This window comes from Ochotona curzoniae, unplaced genomic scaffold (genome assembly GCF_017591425.1).
Source record: "Ochotona curzoniae isolate NIBS_2020 unplaced genomic scaffold, NIBS_Ocur_1.0 scaffold_2587, whole genome shotgun sequence".
Lineage (NCBI taxonomy): Eukaryota > Metazoa > Chordata > Mammalia > Lagomorpha > Ochotonidae > Ochotona > Ochotona curzoniae.
The window spans coordinates 22,515,258-22,534,006 of record NW_024467096.1 but is presented as its reverse complement, the minus strand read 5'-3'; the positions used below and the strand labels follow the sequence as shown (position 1 = coordinate 22,534,006).

Genomic DNA, 18,749 nt, shown 5'->3' with positions numbered 1-18,749 from the left:
AAGCTGGTGATACTCTTCAAACTGTCATGAAAGTAAGTCTAGCTGAAGCATCTCGTATTCAAATTATAGTCATGCTGGAGGGTATTACACAGTTGATTGTTAAGTCACAGAAGGGTATAGAATCAGTATCTAATGTCTGGCACTTGAATAATGTCCTTTTCCTAGCTACATTATTTACATTTCTAAAGAATCTGAGGGACGTGCAGTTTAGCTTTATCGAGATTATAAATCCACACATTTTTAAATGGCAGAGGAAAAAATAAAGTTGGCTAGGGAGGCTCCATACATTGGCACAGTTTGTGATATAAAATTAGTAATAATGGGTACTAACAGTGCCTCCAGTTTTTTAGACTTGCTGCATAGCACCACTCACTGTTCATGCATTACTGGATTCAATCCTCCCCTACAGTCCTGTGGGTGAGAACATTATCCTGTTTATACAGGAAGGATGCAATCACACAACTTTGGTTTCATGACTATTGAGAAAACACCTCGGAGAATAAAAATATGAATTTAGTTATACAGCTTATTTTGAAAATAATCTTTAATCCATTCTTTCTGTTTTTAAAGATTCACTTTTGCATTTGATTTAACTTTATGAAAATTATTTTATTACAATTCATATGTATATTTATATACATACATATAAAATCATCCTACTCTTTCTAAACTGTTATCTCCTATATAATCTTTGAAAAAAGAAAACATCTTTTAATTGTTTGCTTTCTTGGCTATATCCCATGTGCTTTGATGTTTCTTATTTCAGTTTGGTTCATTCCAAATAATCTCTTTCCTCTAGTCGAATTCACCATGGGCTTATGAATAATATGATGGCATCATTTTTCCCGAGATACTTCTGTGTTTCACTTTTGTCACTCATATGTTGGTTACTCAGTGGCGCATTTTGTTTTTTCATGGTGCGGTAATTTGTTGTTGTGGTTGTTGTTGTTGTTGCTTTGGCTGTTCTAATTCATACCAGTTGTTGACCTTGTTTCATGGCTTCTCACATATGGTAATGTATAGTGATGGAGTACCAGAGTCTATCATATACAGACGAGGGGGTATAATGGAATATGCATCCCTGCATCCAGACGAAAGATGGATTTTCAATGAAACTGTTGGACATGTGCAGACAATGGGATGCTGGACTGTCTGACATTGTCTATACCAATAGTGCTGGGGTACACTTAAATAAGAGACAAATAGATTTATGATTCCTTATGAGGGACTACACTATTGTAACAAAATGGGAAATATCTGATGGGGGGCAGGAGTTTGGGGAGGAATCCCAGCCTATACAAAATTGTACCACATAATTCAAAATTCAAAATAAAAATATATTAAAAATTAAAAAAAAGAAAAAAGAAAACACCTCTTGTGTGTCTGGTTCACTAGATCCATGTCTATGAATGCACACACGAGCATGGAGTGATCTTGTTATGGTGCCAGGCAGTGGGGGGTATGGTAGGCAGTTCTGCCTGGTGAATCCCCTCACAGGGATTCTGACATGGCTGGTCTCAAGACTACAGATGAGCCAAGCCGTAAACTGAAACAGACTGAATCCAACCAATGCTCCCTGTATCCAAGTGAGGGATCAGCTATATCCCCTTTTCTTTTGTTACAATTGCTCAAGGCTTTCTCTCTTCCTTTCTCTCTTCCTTTCTCTCTTCCTTTCTCTCTTTCTCTCTCTCTTTCTTTCTTTCTTTCTTTCTTTCTCTCTCTCTTTCTTTCTTTCTTTCTTTCTTTCTTTCTTTCTCTCTTTCTTTCTCTCTTTCTTTCTCTTTCTTTCTTTCTCTCTTTCTTTCTTTCTTTCTTTCTTTCTTTCTTTCTTTCTTTCTTTCTTTCTTTCTTTCTTTCTTTCTTTCTTTCTTTCTTTCTTTCTTTCTTTCTTTCTTTCTTTCTTTCCTCCCCTCCCCTCCCCTCCCCTCCCTTCCCTTCCCCTCCCCTCCCCTCCCCTCCCCTCCCCTCCCCTTTCCTTTCTTTCTCTATACCTGCATAGAATCATTACTTTTTCTTGTTTCACAGTTCATCCAAGTTACCTTCATTCTCTCAGATGAGATCATTCCTGAAAGATTACATTTGTTTTAACTTATAAGAAGAGAGTAACCCACATTGTTCTGAACTCCTGAGAAATATAAGCAGGTGCAAATAATTTGAAATTAAAAAAAAAAAGATTAAAAGAATTAATGCACAAGTCAGAAAAGACAACCCTGGATGGCTTTTCCCAAGCCCTCTGATTGGCCGTTGGGTAGCCAAACACTAACGATTTAAGCTATGTATTTCTTACAGTGTCTGGAGGATATTACTTTTGTGAAAGACACTAACTTATTGAAGCATGTAGAGTGAAACCTATTGAAGCATGTAGAGTGAATAGGACGGATTCTGCTTTTGGTTTAAAAGCTTGCCTTCCATGCAATGAAATCTCTCAGAATGTGATGTGGGTGTCCTGTTCAGAAAGTAGGCAGGCACTGTCTATTCTTGTTGGTGACTGTCAAGACTTACATTGTGCTTTATGATAAATTTGTGGGGTGGGTAATGCTGTGGGAGTGGGCTCATGTCAACAAATCTTGAACGAAGTCAAATGCTTTTTTGAAAACTGGTGAGCCTCATGGAGGTGGTTGGAAGGAGGGAGCCATGGGATGCCACAGAGCAAGCTGAATCAAGTGTGGCCTGTGGTTCTGCCTTTTCTTGGCCAGGAGATCTCAGAGCAACACCATCTGGGAGCTTTAGTATTCTCCTCTTACAAACTGGACCCATAAACGCTACTGTGACGGGTCAGCATAAGGCCAAAGGCTGTCGCTGCCATTGTGGACCACAGCCCAAGTAAGGTCTCTCTTGTCCCGCTTCTAACATAATAAATAGGTGGAAATTTCATATTTAACTGCCACCATGGTTCTCCTGGAGAGCGATGGCTAGTTTAGAAGAGGAGGATGTGGATACACTTTACTAACAATATGCAATCTATCTGTTCTCACCTTCTGTTAATATCAACGTAATAAAAAGCCAATTTAGCAAAGGAAAATTGCAATTCAGTTCCATAGCTCCTCTTCATTTTCTTTTCTTGTCCTCCTTCCTCCTTTGTTTTCCAAATCCTTATGCAAAACCTCTTTGCTTTTTTTCCCTATAGGTTCCTTTCCTTTTTAAGATAACCTTTAGGTGAAACTTGGTTATAATTATTTACAATTATAATCCAAGTAGAAATATTTTTATGCCCCCCCCAAACCTGTAACACTCAACAGACTGCTTTATTATTATTTTTTAACGACCTATGTATTTATTTGAAAGGCAGAGAATACAGAGAGGGAAAGGCAAGAGGGAGAAAGAGCTTCCATCTGCTGAATGATTCACTCCCCAAATAATTGCAATGACAAGGACTGGGCAAAGCTGAAGCCAAAAAGACAGACACTTAATTTGAGTCTTTCATATGAGTGAAGGGGCCTGAGTACTTGACCGGTTTCCCACTACATTAGCAGGGAACCAGATCAGAAGTGGAGCAGCTGGGACATGAACCTCTGACTGTGGCTTAACTTGGTGTTGGACCTAAACTTACATTTTATTTTGTGTTCATATATATTCACACATTAGCCCATACCCAAGTAATTTCTCACAGCAGGGTAATTCTACTTTCTTGCTAAATTTGTCCCATAGATTAACTATTAAAGACTGAAAAAAAGTATCAATATTATAGAATAAGTCATTTTTCTTTCTGCCTATAAGAATTGAACAAATGAAAAAAAATAATTCCTTTCACTTAATAATCATTAAATCTCAGTTTTTCTAAGATTAGCGAGTCAGCGGGGACTAGATTCTAACTCACTGTTGCTTTGGAATCTCTTCCTATGTCCTCATGATGGCTTTTGTTTTCTTTAATAACTTTAGTGATTCTGAAAACCATTTGTGCTTAACCGTTTCTTTTTGCATGGTATCATTCAGTTTGAAGACTCAAATGTTTATTTAAAGCATGGGCTTTCTGTGGAAATGAAAGAGGATTAGTATTTCAAAAAGGGGAAGCTCTGAACATTTGGTTTCTTGAGGTTACTTTAGAAAACTGGATCAGGGCAAGGATCTGACTCCCAGGTCTTTATTTCTTCTATTGGCCACCAAACCACTTCACTTCTAACTGAATACTACTGTGAGCTAGGCCATTAAAGAGAATGAAGGGATGAAATTTCATGGGTTAAGATCAAGATAAGAAAGATAAACTTAATGGATCTGAGGGTTTAGAAAATGCATCAACCCCCTTAAGATGCTTAGAAACCTCTTTCTTTCCCAAGGCATATCAAGTTATCTTAAGCATCTAATGGTTGGGACAGTTCAAAGTTCTCTTTGCAAGGTCACAAAGGAAGTAGGTAAGCTTCATTTTCATGATTAAGGAAAAAAAAAACCACTTTCTTTCCCTCTTGGTTTGCTCTTTTGGTACAGTTCTCTTAACCTTCCTTTTTAGGTGAAAACTTTGTTATGTTCCCAAGTTTTCCTTTTCTTTTCCTGCGCTCCCGTGCCCAGCTGCCTGCTTGGCTCCTCTGCCTCTTTTGTGGCCTTTCCGCACAGCTTTTCGCTCAGTGTTGTTTCTGAGAATAGGGTCTAGAAGGTCAGCTCCATTTGCTCCATGAATTGACTTTTCTTTTTCTACTTCTGCTTTACCCTAAATTGGTGTTAAACTTCTCCAAATTTTATTCTAGTCAGTTGAACTTGAGAAAGAAAATTTCTCTTTCTCACAATTGTATAGCATCAATAGATCTTTTGGAATCTCGATCCAGACACATTTTTTGTTTGTTTGTTTTGTTTTGTTTTGGAAGGGGGGAGAGGTGTTTGGTTTATATATATATGTATATATATATCAAGGCCACACACTGACTTAAAAACATAATTCAAATAAAAATGTTTTTTTCTATTATAAGCAGTAATGAGTCCCTAATGCCGTGGTTCTGGTTCCTAGCAATCAGATCTTGTAACAGTCTTGTAGCATTCTTGAAATACAAGTTAAAATGCTAATAATGATTGCACCAATGCAAGTACCCCGTATTGCTTTCACTGGTATGACTTTCAGCATTGAGTCTGATCCCTACTTCACACATTACTTTCTCAGTCTTATTTGGCAAATCTAGATAATTAATAGCCTTATCCCCACGGGAAAGTAAAGTTTCTTTTCCTCAGGCTTTAGTAAGACCAATTGAGAAAAGGACAAAGAAAAAAAATTTGCCTCAGGCACAGAGAAATAGAAAGGATGATGACATGACTTTGAAGATGTTAAGTGGTCTTTTTCTAGCTCCTGTTCTTTCTAAACAGTACATCAGCTTTTAATGGATAATAAGAAAAAAATAAGTAGTATTGGAGACACTTCTATTTGGGCCAGATTTCTCTTCTATAATCCCTGTAGGGCTTTTAAATAATTCAAGTTGCATATGCTTCTCTTCATAACATTTTCCCTTTTCCAAGTCATCTGGCCATTATATATATATATATATATATATATATATATATAAATAAAATATTTGGATAACCAACTGCTCTTCCTCTTCATTTTTAAAGACAAATCTCTCAGCAGGCAGAAAGTTTCTGAAATTCCAATGGGGAAGGATAGAAAGAATTTTCATGCCATCTGTATGTTCCAGCTTAAAATTCCTTAGCATTTACACGAGGCAAAAGGAAAGGAATGTAGAAAAATCAGTAGTGTCTTGGATAATGATCAACAGAATTATTCTTACTGTAATCTTAGCTCATTCATTTTAAGGATAAATAGATTGTGTATGATTTACCTGTTTAATGTCTTTCTAAGAAACTTCTTACATTAATTTGTTACTATTTTTTTTTTTAAAGAGGCAAATTTTGTGGTGTAAAAGGCTTGACTTCTACTGCCTACCAATGGCAGATCAAGCCCTGGTTGCTACATCCTTGATCCAGACCCCTGCTAATGCATCTGAGAAAGTATTGGAAGGAGGCCAAAGTTTTTGGATCCTTACACCTGCAAGAGAGACCTGGGTGAAGCTTCTGGCTTTTGTCTTTGATCTTGCCCAATCCTGATTGTTGCAACCACGTGGCGAGTGAAGCAGCAAATGGAAGATCTCTCTGTCTTCCTGTCTCTGTCTCCCTCTCTTTCTCTCTGTAACTCTACCTCTTTAAAAAAAATAAAATGAATCTTTGAACAAAATAGCCATGTAGTTTCACCCTTGTTATCACCCTTGTTGTTGTTGTTGTTCTTGTTATTATTATCATTATTATTACTGCCAGAATAAACTCCACATTTCTGGTTTCTCTACGGTCTTTATTTTCCTGGGGAACTCTGGTTAGGCCTTCCCATTTACTATCATATTGTCTTCAGTACAGGTTAGAGAAATGCCTATAGCAATGTTGAATATATCCAAAAAGGTGTTTTGTTTGTCAATTCTATAGTTGTTCTGGAACAATCTCATAATAAGCTTTGCCATTCAGTTTCCTTCTTAATAAGGAAAAGGCTTGAATTATTAAAATATTACTTGTCTTAAAGCTACAGCTTCCACCTACATGAGCATGAAATGATCTTGGTCCAGTGAGGATGATTTTATAAATTAGGATCTTTCCCAAACTCAAAAAACAAATTCAAGATTGTTGATGCTTTTAGCCACCAATAAAAATGTGAATGCATATATATCCAACATATTTGTGATATTATCCTTGTTCTCATTCTCAGCATCATTGTATTAGTTGTAATATACGCTAATTAATAGTTCTCTCTGTTTTTCTTTCAGCTCATTACATGTAAAGCATCATTTTAAAGAGCCACACATTTTAAACGTGAAACGCACTGCTGTTCCCTCTTGCAAAACTGCTTTTGCACTTCAGTCTTGATGGCAAAGAGCTTTCGCTCACATCCGTTCCTTCACTTTTCTTTTCACTATAGAGTGTTCAGAATTGCAGTCGAAGTTGGAAAGAAAGCAACAAGAGAGTGGCAATCACCTTTAGGGTCTTATCAGAGGAGTCGAAAGCCTGTGTAGATACTGCTTGGTTAGTCAGGGGAATATGCTTTCGTTTGATTTTATCTAACCAAATAAATCCCATTTTCCTAGAAGTTGTGTGTTCATTAGTACCTTTTTATCTAGTAGAGTTGTGATTTCTGCCTAGTAGTAAAGACAACTCAGATGTTACAGTTTCCTTGTTTCATAGGAGATGTTAACTAGTCTTCTATGTGGCCCCATTTAGTTCACAGATTTTTATCTCCCATGCCTTTGTAATCTCCCCTCAACGTTCTTACTGTGCATTGATTCTCACGTCATTAGGTGGAATAAATCTGAAACACATACTCATTTCATGTTCCTATGAGTTACATTTTATGTCTCTTGAAAATTATACTTTTGCAAGTGCCACCGGCGATATATATGTATTTAAATCAGAGTATTTGCTTCAAGGTAATCAACTAAGAAAACAATCACTAATTACTTTAGGCAAATGAAAGCTTCATATTAATTATTTTATAACACAGTGTTATTTTGAGGGCATACCAAATTTCATTACTTAAAACATTGATTTTTCTACAAAAATGAATAAGTATCAGAAGAGTGGTGAAAACAGGAATCAAAAACCTTCTTCTAGGACGAGACGCTAGTGCATGACCCTTGTGGCACTGAAGGAACTACAATTAAAAACTAGACCTTCATTAATCATGATATGTAGGAAAACAGTGTTGCAATGGACATTTATAATCTCAAGTGTTTGTAAGCAATCTATGTCTTTCTGGATGATCAATTAATGAATCACAAGAACTTACTCGGAGAAATAAAATGTCTAGAAAGTGCAAAAAGATAAGATTTGACAGCAAAATGGAGACAAAGTGCTGAAGGTCTCAATGCATTCAGACCAGAAATGGACTCTCAGTGAAAGAATTAAAAATATCCTAATGGTAAGATGATGGGCTCTGACAATTTCCATGCCTACATTGTCATGAAGCATTTTAATAACAGCGTAATGGACTTGTCGTTCATGAAGGACACCCATTGTAAAACTAGAGGGGAACGCAACAGGGGTGGGGGGCAACCTTGGGGGAAGTGCATGGACAACCCCAGAGTCTATGGAAGCATATCATAAAACAAACTGAAATATTTTTAAATGTAAAATAAAAATTGACTTTCTGACAGTATGTTAAGAAATTGTCTTGGGATCATAGCAACAGATGGAGGATCCTTAAGGTATGATATGCCTAGTAATGCAATTAACAAAAGCGTAGTGAAGTGGTCACCTTTACCCAGCCAACTTTTAAAAATAATTTTGCTGATTATGACTTACATGAGAACACATAAATTCTCTTCAATTTATTCAGTGTTAGCTTTGCCCAGAAATACATTTGGATCCATTTGTTAAAATCAGTAGCATTTTTTTCCCTTTATTTTTACTGGAAAGGCAGATTTATTGAGAGGAGAGACAGAGAGAAAGAGCTTTCACTTGCTGGTTCACTCCCCAGATGGCTGCAATAGTTGGAGCTGAGCTGATGCGAAGCCAGGAGCCAAGAGCTTCTTCGAGTCTCCCAGGTGGGTGCAGGGTCCCAGTGGTCTGGGCCATCATCACTGCATCCTAGGGCACAGTCAGGGAGCTGGATGGGAAATGGAGCATCCAGGACACAAACTGTCACCCACTTGGGGTTCTGGCACTTACAAGGCGAAGATTTAGCTATTGAGCTGTCAAGGCAGTTCTAGCAAGAATTTTATACTTAAATTAATTAACTATGATATTCTGTGAAGCCTGTTTTTCCATCATTGTTGGAATCATTTTTACTTCCTGTGCTGTCTAATTTTGGAAAAAAAAATTTTAAAGTACTTTGGCCACGTGATAATAATGAACACCTGAAATGAAGAGAGTGGATATATGTACAGTGGGAACTTTTTTTAAAGACTCCTGTTCCTGCCTTGTATGCTGGAATTTTCCTTTTCCTCATTGGTAATTGGTAATAAACTTCGTAAATATTTTTCCAACTCTTATTTAGGGCAATAATAGCTAATATAAATATATTATTATTTTTATTTCATTTCTATACATCAAGTATAACAAGCTATATACAAGGCTAGGCAGCATATCATTTTTGCTAAAAATGAGTATATTGGCAATATATACTTTTTGGCTTATCAAGGATAACAGAGGATCCTCTTAGTTATTCAATCTCATGTGAATGTGTAGGGTATCTTACAGAATGCACTGTAGAGTTAACATATTAGTCTTCTCGAGGCTAGAGAGCACAAAATAAATCCATTTTTAGGAATCTTATCTCCTAGTCATTGAGATCAAATGTAAGCAGTGTGGGGATACTTCAAGAACTTCATGGACAGATGCAATTAAAAAGTAAGTTTTTTTAGTGCAAATTATTGTGACATTTATGCATATCAAACCATTCAAAAAGTCCATGGAGCTGCATATTATGTGAAGAGAAACACATGCTTTTCAGATTTTTTTTTGGCACCAAATAAAATTTTCTTTTGAGTTTATATTGTAAATATTTTGATTGACCCTACAATAGCGTAGACAATGCTATAACAAAAGCAATTCTTAAATGTCTTAAAAAATAACTCAGAGTGATTAGTTCTGCTGTTGTGGGTGTGGGAGAAGAGTCAAAGAAATCACAGGGATTGGGTGGCTTTGGAGTAGGGTCTTCAAGATGGAACGCGAAGTGTGTCTGCGGCACTCCGTAGTCTAAATGAGCCCTGCAATGAAGCATTTTGAGTGCTTGGGTGCAATGATCTTTTCATTCATTTTCTCTCAGTATTCTAGATAAGCAGATTAGGCTTACATTTTTAGTGATGTTTGGTTAGCTCTTGAAGTGTTTCTAGATCCATCTTTAACTCTCAGCTCAACAAGCCCACTTAGTAAAAGAAACTTTCATTTTTCTCTTCCACGACCCTGGCTTTCTAAACAACATGATTCCAGTTTATGTTGAGAAAACAAATGACCAGAAACAGTCGTTTTCTGATTCTGAATATAAACAACTCCTAGGCTTACAGTTCCCTAACTTTGCAATGCTTTCTGTCAGTTCAGTTCATTTGCACATTTCATCCCCAATCAATTTATCGCAATGTAATATCTTAGTCACCAAGCTCTCACGTTAAATAAGAGCTCTTCAAACGCCAAACCCGAGAATTCTTTCCAGCATGACTTGCCATCCATTTATTTTCATTTGTTTACAGACTTTTCAATCTTTCAGCTGGCTTTTCAACCGTGAGATAGAGTCCATATTGATGTCAATTTTTATTAAACATCTAACTAATTTCAAAGCCCTGCAAAAGATGTTTTTCTGAAGTCTTTATGCCTCTGCTACTCTCCCCTTCCACAGTCCTTTATGGTGCAATTTCCAGGAATGACCTATCAGCTATGATAAGAGTGTTGCTCAACATATGCATTTTATTTCACTTCTTTTTTTCTTTGCCTTGCCCTGTCTGCACAGCTGAGACCCTGGTGGCAGTTGATGATCAGGTTAGAATTTTTGGCTGGCCTAATGAGACACTATTATCCATTGCCAACTGTGATAACTCCATGGAACATACTTTTTTTTTTAAACCTCTTTCCCTGAATCCTCATCACATTGGAAATTGGCTGGAGTTCTATTATTCTCAGTTCAGAGCAATCAGTGAAGAGGCCTCAAGTATAGAGACACAGTGCCTCAACCCCTTGAACTGCCAGCTTTGATTTCAGAATGAGAAAATCCTGTACAACCAAACAGAGCTCTGGGTTGAATTGTTTTACAAAAATCTAGCAATTTTGTCCTAACTGTAGCAATTTCTTCGACAGCATCAAATAATATTAGTGGCGCGTGACTTGAATTGCAAACCCCCATACTCCTAACCTTTTTACTCAGCTTTGCTTTTCTAATTAGCATTAACCTTTTAAAAACTACTGCAGTTTTCAGCTACTTTTAATTTTCTGTTCCCTTCTCACAAGAAGGATGATGTTTCCCATGAGATGGTTTTCTAGCTTTTTCAGTGCTCTCCTAAAACAGTGCCTTGATGGGGCTGGCCCCATGATGCAACAGGCTAAACTTCTGTCTGCAGTGCCCAGCAATCTGCAGAGGTGCTGGTTTGAGTCCTAGTGACTCTTTCTGATGCTTTTCCCTGTTAATACCCTGGAAAGGCAGCAGAGGAGGGTTAAAGACTTGGGTCTGTGTACCCACATGGAAAAGCCAGAAGAAGCTTCTGGCTCCTGGCTTCAGACTGCAGTAGCTCCAGCTGTTGTGGTCATTTGTGGAGTGAAACAACAGATGGGAGATCTCTCTCTCTTTCTCTCTCTTTCCTTTCTGTAATTCTGCCTTTGAAATAAATAAATCTTTTAAAAAGTAAATACATCTTTTTTAAAAAGTGCCTTGCACATAGGAATTGTTCAATGGCTATTGAATGAATGAATGAATTAGTGGTACTAAAAGTGTACTTCAACTTAATAGCATGTTCTTGATCTGTTTCCCATTTCTGGTGAAACACATTGTTTCCACAAACTCTTACCTCCAGGTGAATACTTCCTAGATACCACCTTATTCCAGGGAAACAATCACAGGAAACCAATGTTTATCTTTAAGATTTGAGGAGCAAAATGTGCACTAGGCAATATGCACTGTGACTTTTAGGGTCAGGTGGTCCTAGGTTTGAATTCTAGTTGTCTTCACGGTCTATGTGCTGTTGAAGATTTGATAAAACATTCTGATCTCTAATGCCTTCATGCTCATCTGTAAGCTGAAGGTAATGATTCCTCCATTGTAGGGTGATTGGGGGTATCACACTCATAGCATGTATTGAACATGAATGACATGTTTGTTGTAGAGTCAGTAGCATAGTATCCAAGACTAAGATTCTTTTGTTGCTGGTGTAGCTCTTGAGGTCACAGGAGGCTTGTGTGAAATCCCAAGCCAGTGATGTGTGGCAGGGACAATCAGCACTGGGTGAAGGCTGCCTCCTTAGCAACTATGGCTTCCTCCCATCATGTTAGTGCTGGTATATCAGTTGCTCGGTAGCTTTCAGGACAAGATGTTTCACTGCAAGGTTTTCTATCAGTCCTCTACCCTTCTAACTGACTATGTTTTCCTTCCACATTATTTTCTTGATTGTTGAAGTCCTCCCTACCAAACTTTTCTCCTGCAAAATCAGGTGGTGGCAATCCACAACGAAAATGGGCTCCCACAACCTGAGGCTGCTTCCTGACTTTACCTCTAGTTTACTCTTAGCAGCGAAGCTGAGACTCCTCTGCCTCCTCTGCTTCTCGCTTGTTAATTTTTGTTGTCACAACAGAGTTAGCAGACAGCTGCGCTGCAATGAGATTTGTGGAGTAACATAGTGGCAGGGTAATAATGCAGGACACAGGACAAAGCTACAAAAGTGGGGTCTTGGCTTTCTGTTCCAGCCTCCAAATCTCAGTCACTTTCTGTCATTTCTGCCAGGTTGCCTTCCAAGCTAGAAAGGATTTATCAGGAACAATGGAGAGCGTGATGAATGATGTGTTTGTTGATGACATTTACTAATTCACTTCCATTTCCACTCTTCTCTGCACCCATACCTATGACTCTGGTACCCTTTATTTAAGTTGTCCTGGCACCTAGCAGAAGAGTGCTGCCTGCAGGAATCATGATGAGAACCCCACTGACAAGAGAAATGAGGCTCTTCCCTCACTTTCTGGTTCTCATTACACTTGCCATAGAGCAACAAGGAAAAAGGGACTGATGTCTGAGACAAGAGACGGAAGTTTTTAGAAAAGAATGTTTGTGTTGGGGCACAGAGACTAAACAAGAGACTCCCCTATCCAACGGTAAAGTTTGTACAAAGGAGTGAGAAAACATCACAGGTGCCACTGCTTCCATCTTGCCTCTCCAGGAGCTCTGGTAGCCCAGGCCAACCATTAGCATCTGCACGTGAGTGAGCGTGGCTCCTTATCTCAACCAACGTTCTCTTCGGACAAAGTGGACATGAAGGAGCTTACGGTGCTGTGTACAACGCTCTTTCAAATCTCCTGAGTCCTGTAGGGATACATCTAGTGCCACTGCTGGTCTCTTCAGGTTATTATGCAGGAGTCAGACATTTTTTTCTATGACATCCAGCACAATTTTTCTGATCATTTTTAAAAATTTGCTTATTTTTATTGGAAAGGCAGATTTACAGAGAGGAGGGGGGACAGAGAGGAAGATTTTCCATCTTTTGGTTCACTCGCCAATGGCTGGAGCTGAGCCAACTCAAAACCAGGAGCCAGGAGTTTCTTCTGGATCTCCCACACAGGTGCAGAGTCCCAAGGCATTGGGCCATTCTCGACTGCTTTCCCAATCAGGGAGCAAGAAGGGAAGTGGAACAGCTAGAATATGAACAAGTTCCCATATGGGATCCCAGTGTGGGCATGCAAGGCAAGGACTTTAACCACTAGGCTACCACACTGGGCCCTTAACATTCTTGATATCAACTAGTTTCTCTGAAAAGAGGATAAGTTTTATCTGTAAATTTGGTCTGGTTCTCATTGAACAATTAACCTACAGTTTAATGTTTATGTTGATTCTTTTTCTAGTGTCCAATCATCTGTTCTCAAAGAGGGAGCAAGTGATGGTTAAACCTTTAGCTAGCTCATTGGCTTGATCTGATATGAAAAATATTTATGTCCTTTGATTACAATTTGGGTCACATTTTATCTTTATTGTTTTAGATGCTTTCATGTAAAATCATGATTCCATAAAAACATTTGTGACTTTTACAATCATAAGTAGCTTTGAAAAGAAGTTAGTAGACAGCATTCATTTCATATGTACTAGTAATCCTTGAGGTATCATTTGTTATATTAAAATGTCTACATTTAAAGTTGTAAGGTGGAGATTTTGAAATTATTTGTATCATCTTTTAAGAACTCCTAAAGATATAAATTATTTCCATCACTCTAACAAGTCTTAGCATGTTCCTTTCCCAGACAACGCTCCATCTCAGAGGAAACCAGGACCCTGACTTCCATTGTCATACATTAGCTTTGTACTTCTCACACTAGGTGCCACGATACAGTATGTAATGATTTTCTAATTCATTTCTTTCAACACAGCACATTGAAAGCTTATCTACAGTGATGTGTTAGTAATTTGCTCTTTTAAAATTGCTGAATGGTATTTCATTGTGTGGAAATAGGTGATAACGATCTGTGCCTTGGTTGATAAAAAAAAATGGGATTTCTAGGTTACGAATGAAAAACTATACATTTTCTTTCTTTTAAAATTTTTATTTGAAGAGAGATGGAGAAAGAAAGAGAGAGAGAGATCTTCCAGTTATTATTTTACTTCCAAATGCTTGCAAAACCCGGCAGTGGACAAAGCCTAAAACAGTAGCCCAGAACTCAATTTGAACCTCCCACATTGGTGATAGGCACCCAACTCTCAGAGATACCACCTGTTGATTACAGGGTACATATTAATAGGAAGCCTGGGGCCCAGCACCATGGTTCAATGGCTAAATCCTCACCTTGAAACTGCCAGGATGCCATATTAGTGCTGGTTCATGTCTAAGCTGTTGTACTTCCCCTCCAGCAACCTGCTTGTGGCCTGAGAAACCAGAAGATGATGATCCAAAGCCTTGGTACCCTGCACCTATGTGGGGGACTCACAAGAAACTCCTGGTTTCTGATTGGCTCAGATTTGGCCATTGGGGCCACTTGGGGAGTGAATCAATGGATGGAAGATCTTTTTCTCTGTCTGTTATCCTCTCAGGAAATGTGCTTCTCCAGTACAAATGATTAAAACTTTTTTAAAAAACAAGAGGAAGCTAGAATTGCAGCAGAGCTGTGATATAAACCTGTGCTCTGACATGGGATATGAAAGTCCTAAACCACATTCCTTTCATTTTCTTTTTCTAAAATTACTTTCCATTATATAGGTCTGTAGGCTTAGGGGTTTCCCCTCCTCAACCCTTTCCTTCCTTCCCAGTCCTCCACCTCTCGACTATTTGTCCCCAGAGTATTATGATAGTATTACTTAAGCAACACTTAAGTCCAACAGTCCACAATTTAGGTGTGTCATAGCAATGTAGATACAGACATTTTTCCAGGAGTGGAATAATTGGGTTATACAGTAGATCAATTTTTAGTTGTCTCAGCACTCACCATACAGACTTGCATAGTGGCTGCACTAGTCTATATTGCCGCTAAAAGTGGAGTGGGATATTTTTTCCCCCACATCCACACCAGCTGGTGCTGTTAGTAGATTTCCTGTTGTAGGCCAATTTTACTGGAGTTAGGTGAAAGTGAAATGTCAATGTAGTTTTACTTGCATTTACCTGCTAGAAAGGGATCCTGAACATTTTTTTCATATGTCTATTAACCATTTGAAAATGTTCTTTTGAAAAAATTCCTGCTCATATTCATTGGCCATTTCCTCACAGGGTTGTTTATTTTGCTATAATTGAGTTTCTGAAGCTCTTTATAAATATTGGATGTTAGTCCCCTATCTATTATGTGGTATACAAAGGTTTTCTTCCATTCTGATGGTTACCTATTTGCTTTGCTATTTTAATCATTTGATCTCTGTCCTGCTTATAGATCTATTTAAATTTTTAATCACCTCATGATCCAGTTTTTTAAACTGTATGTGCTAAGAAATGTATCAGTTTTTTCTAGGTCTTCTGATTTGTTGGCGTATGGTTACTTGTAGTAGTCCATGATATTTTTTATGTATGCCCACAGTCTCTGTTGTTATCTTTCCTTTTTTATCTCTGATTCTTTTGATTTGCATTTTTATTCTCTCTCTCTTTCTCAATTAGTAGGGCTAGTGGCAAATCTGTTTTGATTTTATTGATTTTCTCAAATAACCAGAGTATTGGGTCCAGTGCAATGGCTCAATATCTAAATCCTCATCTTGCATGCACCAGGATCCCAAATGGCCATTGGTTCAAACCCCGGTTGCTCTACTTCCCATCCAGTTTCCTTTTTGTGGTTTGGGAAAGCAGTAGAGGGTGGGCCAAAGCCTTGAGGTCCTGAACCCATATGGAAGACTAAAAAGAAGTTCTTGGCTCCTGGTGTCAGCTCAGCTCTGGTTGTTGTGGCCACTTGTGGTGTGAACCGGTAGACAAAGACAGTTCTCTGTGTCTCCTCCTCTGCAAATCTGCCTTTCCAATAAAAATAAATCCTTAAAAAAAAGAACCAATGCTTTGGTTCATTGATCTTATGTATCATTTTGGTCTCTATTTGGTTTATTTGCTCCCTCATTTTAATCATTTCTTTTGTTTTTCCTGCTAATCTTGAGATCGTTTGGCTGTTGTTTACATAACTCCTTCAGACATACGCTTAGCCTGTGTGCCAGGTGGCTTTAAAGTTTCATGACATAGGCGCTGATCACAATGAACTTTCCTCTCAGTAATTCCTTGATTGTGTCTCACACGTTTTGATATGTTGTTTCAATGCCTTGCTTCATTTGAAACTATTTTTAGATATCTTCTTTGATTTCTTCTGTAATCCATTGTTCATTGAGCAGCATGTTGCTCACTGTTTAAGTAGACACATGCATTTTGGGGGTATTTTTGACTTATTGATCTCAGTTTCACTCCACGATGGTCTCAGAAGAGTCATGGTATAATTTCAAATTTTTAAAAATTTGCTGAGGCTTATTTTGTCTTCTATAAGATGATCAGTTCTGGAGAAGGTTCCATGTACTCATGAAAAAAAAGTGTATTTTCTATAGGATGAAATGTTTTTTCTGGATACTGATTAAGTCCATTTGTCCTATTTTCTGTGTGAGTGAGCTCTACTATTTGCTTGTTGAGTTCTATCTCATTAATCTGTCCACTGAAGGTAGTGGGGTATTAAGTTCCCTCACGGTTATGGTATTTCTCCCTTTAATTCCAATAATATTTGTTTCACCTAGATAGGTACCTGGGCATTTGACATGCATATATTTATTTTGATGATTTCCTCTTGTTGAGTGAATTCCTTATAAGTATGTGGTGTTCTTCATCTCTTTTGGTAGTTTTCATGTGATAGCCTATATTCTCTGATATTAGAATGGCTACACCAACTCGCTTTTTCTTTCCATTAGCATGGGATATCCTTTACCATTATTTCACTTCTAGTTTCTGTGCATCTTTTGTAGGTGGGATGTGTCTCCTGTAGGCAACAGATAGTTGGGTTCAGGTTTTTTTTTTTTTTTTTTTTTGATTCACTTTGCTAACCTATGTCTTTTGCTTGATGACTTTAAGCCGTTTACATTCAGGGTTAAAAGCAACAGGTGGTGATTTGGTTCTATCATTTTAGCATTGGTTTTCTCATTGTTTGATTTAGGCTTGTGTAGTGGTTTTATTGAAATGTTCTCCATATTTGCCTTTGGATTTTGTGGGTGTTATTGCTTTTGTGTAGCACATCTTTGCAGGACAGATCTGGCAAAGTTTTTCCATTTTGTTTGCTTCAGAAGTTTTTAAATTTCACTTTCAAATATAAAAGAAAGCTTGGTGCATATGTTATACTGGTCTGAAACTTTATATTTTAGGATCTAGAATATGCTACTTCATTCTTTTCTTATAGCTTGTAAGGTTTCCTCTGAGAGGTCAGCTGTAATTTTTATTGTGGTTCCTCTATAAGCTAATTGACTTATCAAATCGTATGCACCATATGCATTTTAGAGTATCTTTTCTTTATGTTCAACCAAAAACAGCTTGATTATGATGTGTCATGAACAGCATCACTTCTGGTTGCATCTATTTGAAGTTCTGTTTCCTTCTTGTAATTTGATCCCCATTTTTCCATATTAAGGAGGCTGTCATTTATTGTTTAATTGAATATATCTTTTTATCCAGCATCTCCTTCCATTCTTTAAGGAACTCTCATAACTCTTACATTCAGGCTTTCAATGGTTTGGCTCTATTCTTAGCTTTGCTCAGGTCCTCTTCCAGGTTTCTGACTTTTTCAGCATTATTGTAGGAAGTGTCTTCCAGTTGTGAGATTTTTCTCCTCCCTCACTCATTCTGTTATTGATGCTTTCAATTGAATTTTTAATTTAGTTCTTCATTTTAACAATCAGCTTGATTTTGTTGCAATTTGCTCTTTCCTACATAATGTATTCTTTATATTTCTTGAAATCCTGTATGTGCTTCTCATTGATTTTTAAAAATATGGAACACTGGGCTAGGCATGGTAGCCTAGTGGCTAAAGTCCTTTTCTTAAATGTGCTGAGATACCGTATTGGTGCTGGTTCATGTCTCAGCAGCCCTGCTTCCCATCCAGCTCCCTGCTTGTGGCCTGGGAAAGCAGTCGAGGACAGCCCAAAGCCTTGGGACCCTGCACCTGTATGGGAGACCCGGAAGAGGCTCCAGTCTCCTGGCTTTGGATCACCCATTGTGGCTGCTTGGGGAATGAATCAGCAGATGGAAGTCTTCCTTTTTGTCTCTCCTCCTTTCTGTAAATCTGCCTTTCCAATGAAATTGAGTAAATCTTTGTTAAAAAAAATGCAACATTTCATGAATTTTAGTGTCATGCTCGCACAAGCAGCCATGCCAATTTTCTCTATTGTTCCAGTTTTAGTATTTGTGTTATGAAATGAGCAACCTAAGCAGCGGCTCATCTGCTGCACCGAACATTCTCCTCTGTAAACATCCTTAATACAATTTTTCACTTACATTTTCAAAATCTTTTCTCAGCTGTGTTCATATGAGTGAAATTACTTTATCATGAAATATGTTGAACTTTAAAAAAAATACCAGGGTGGCATTGTGGCTTAGTGGGTTTGTCACTTCTTGGGCTAACTGTATTCTGCGCAGCAGTGCTGACTGTGTCCTGGCTACTGTGCTTCTCATCCAGTTCCCTGTTACTGT

The 18,749-nt window shown here is 37.9% G+C and overlaps 1 non-coding gene across 1 annotated transcript; it reads right to left on the bottom strand.

The window, feature by feature from the left end:
* Positions 1–18,377: 18,377 nt before the first annotated feature.
* Positions 18,378–18,482, bottom strand: LOC121171426. The gene has a single exon (XR_005886133.1). It is a non-coding gene; the product is annotated as a U6 spliceosomal RNA (small nuclear RNA).
* Between the last annotated feature and the right edge of the window lie 267 nt (positions 18,483–18,749).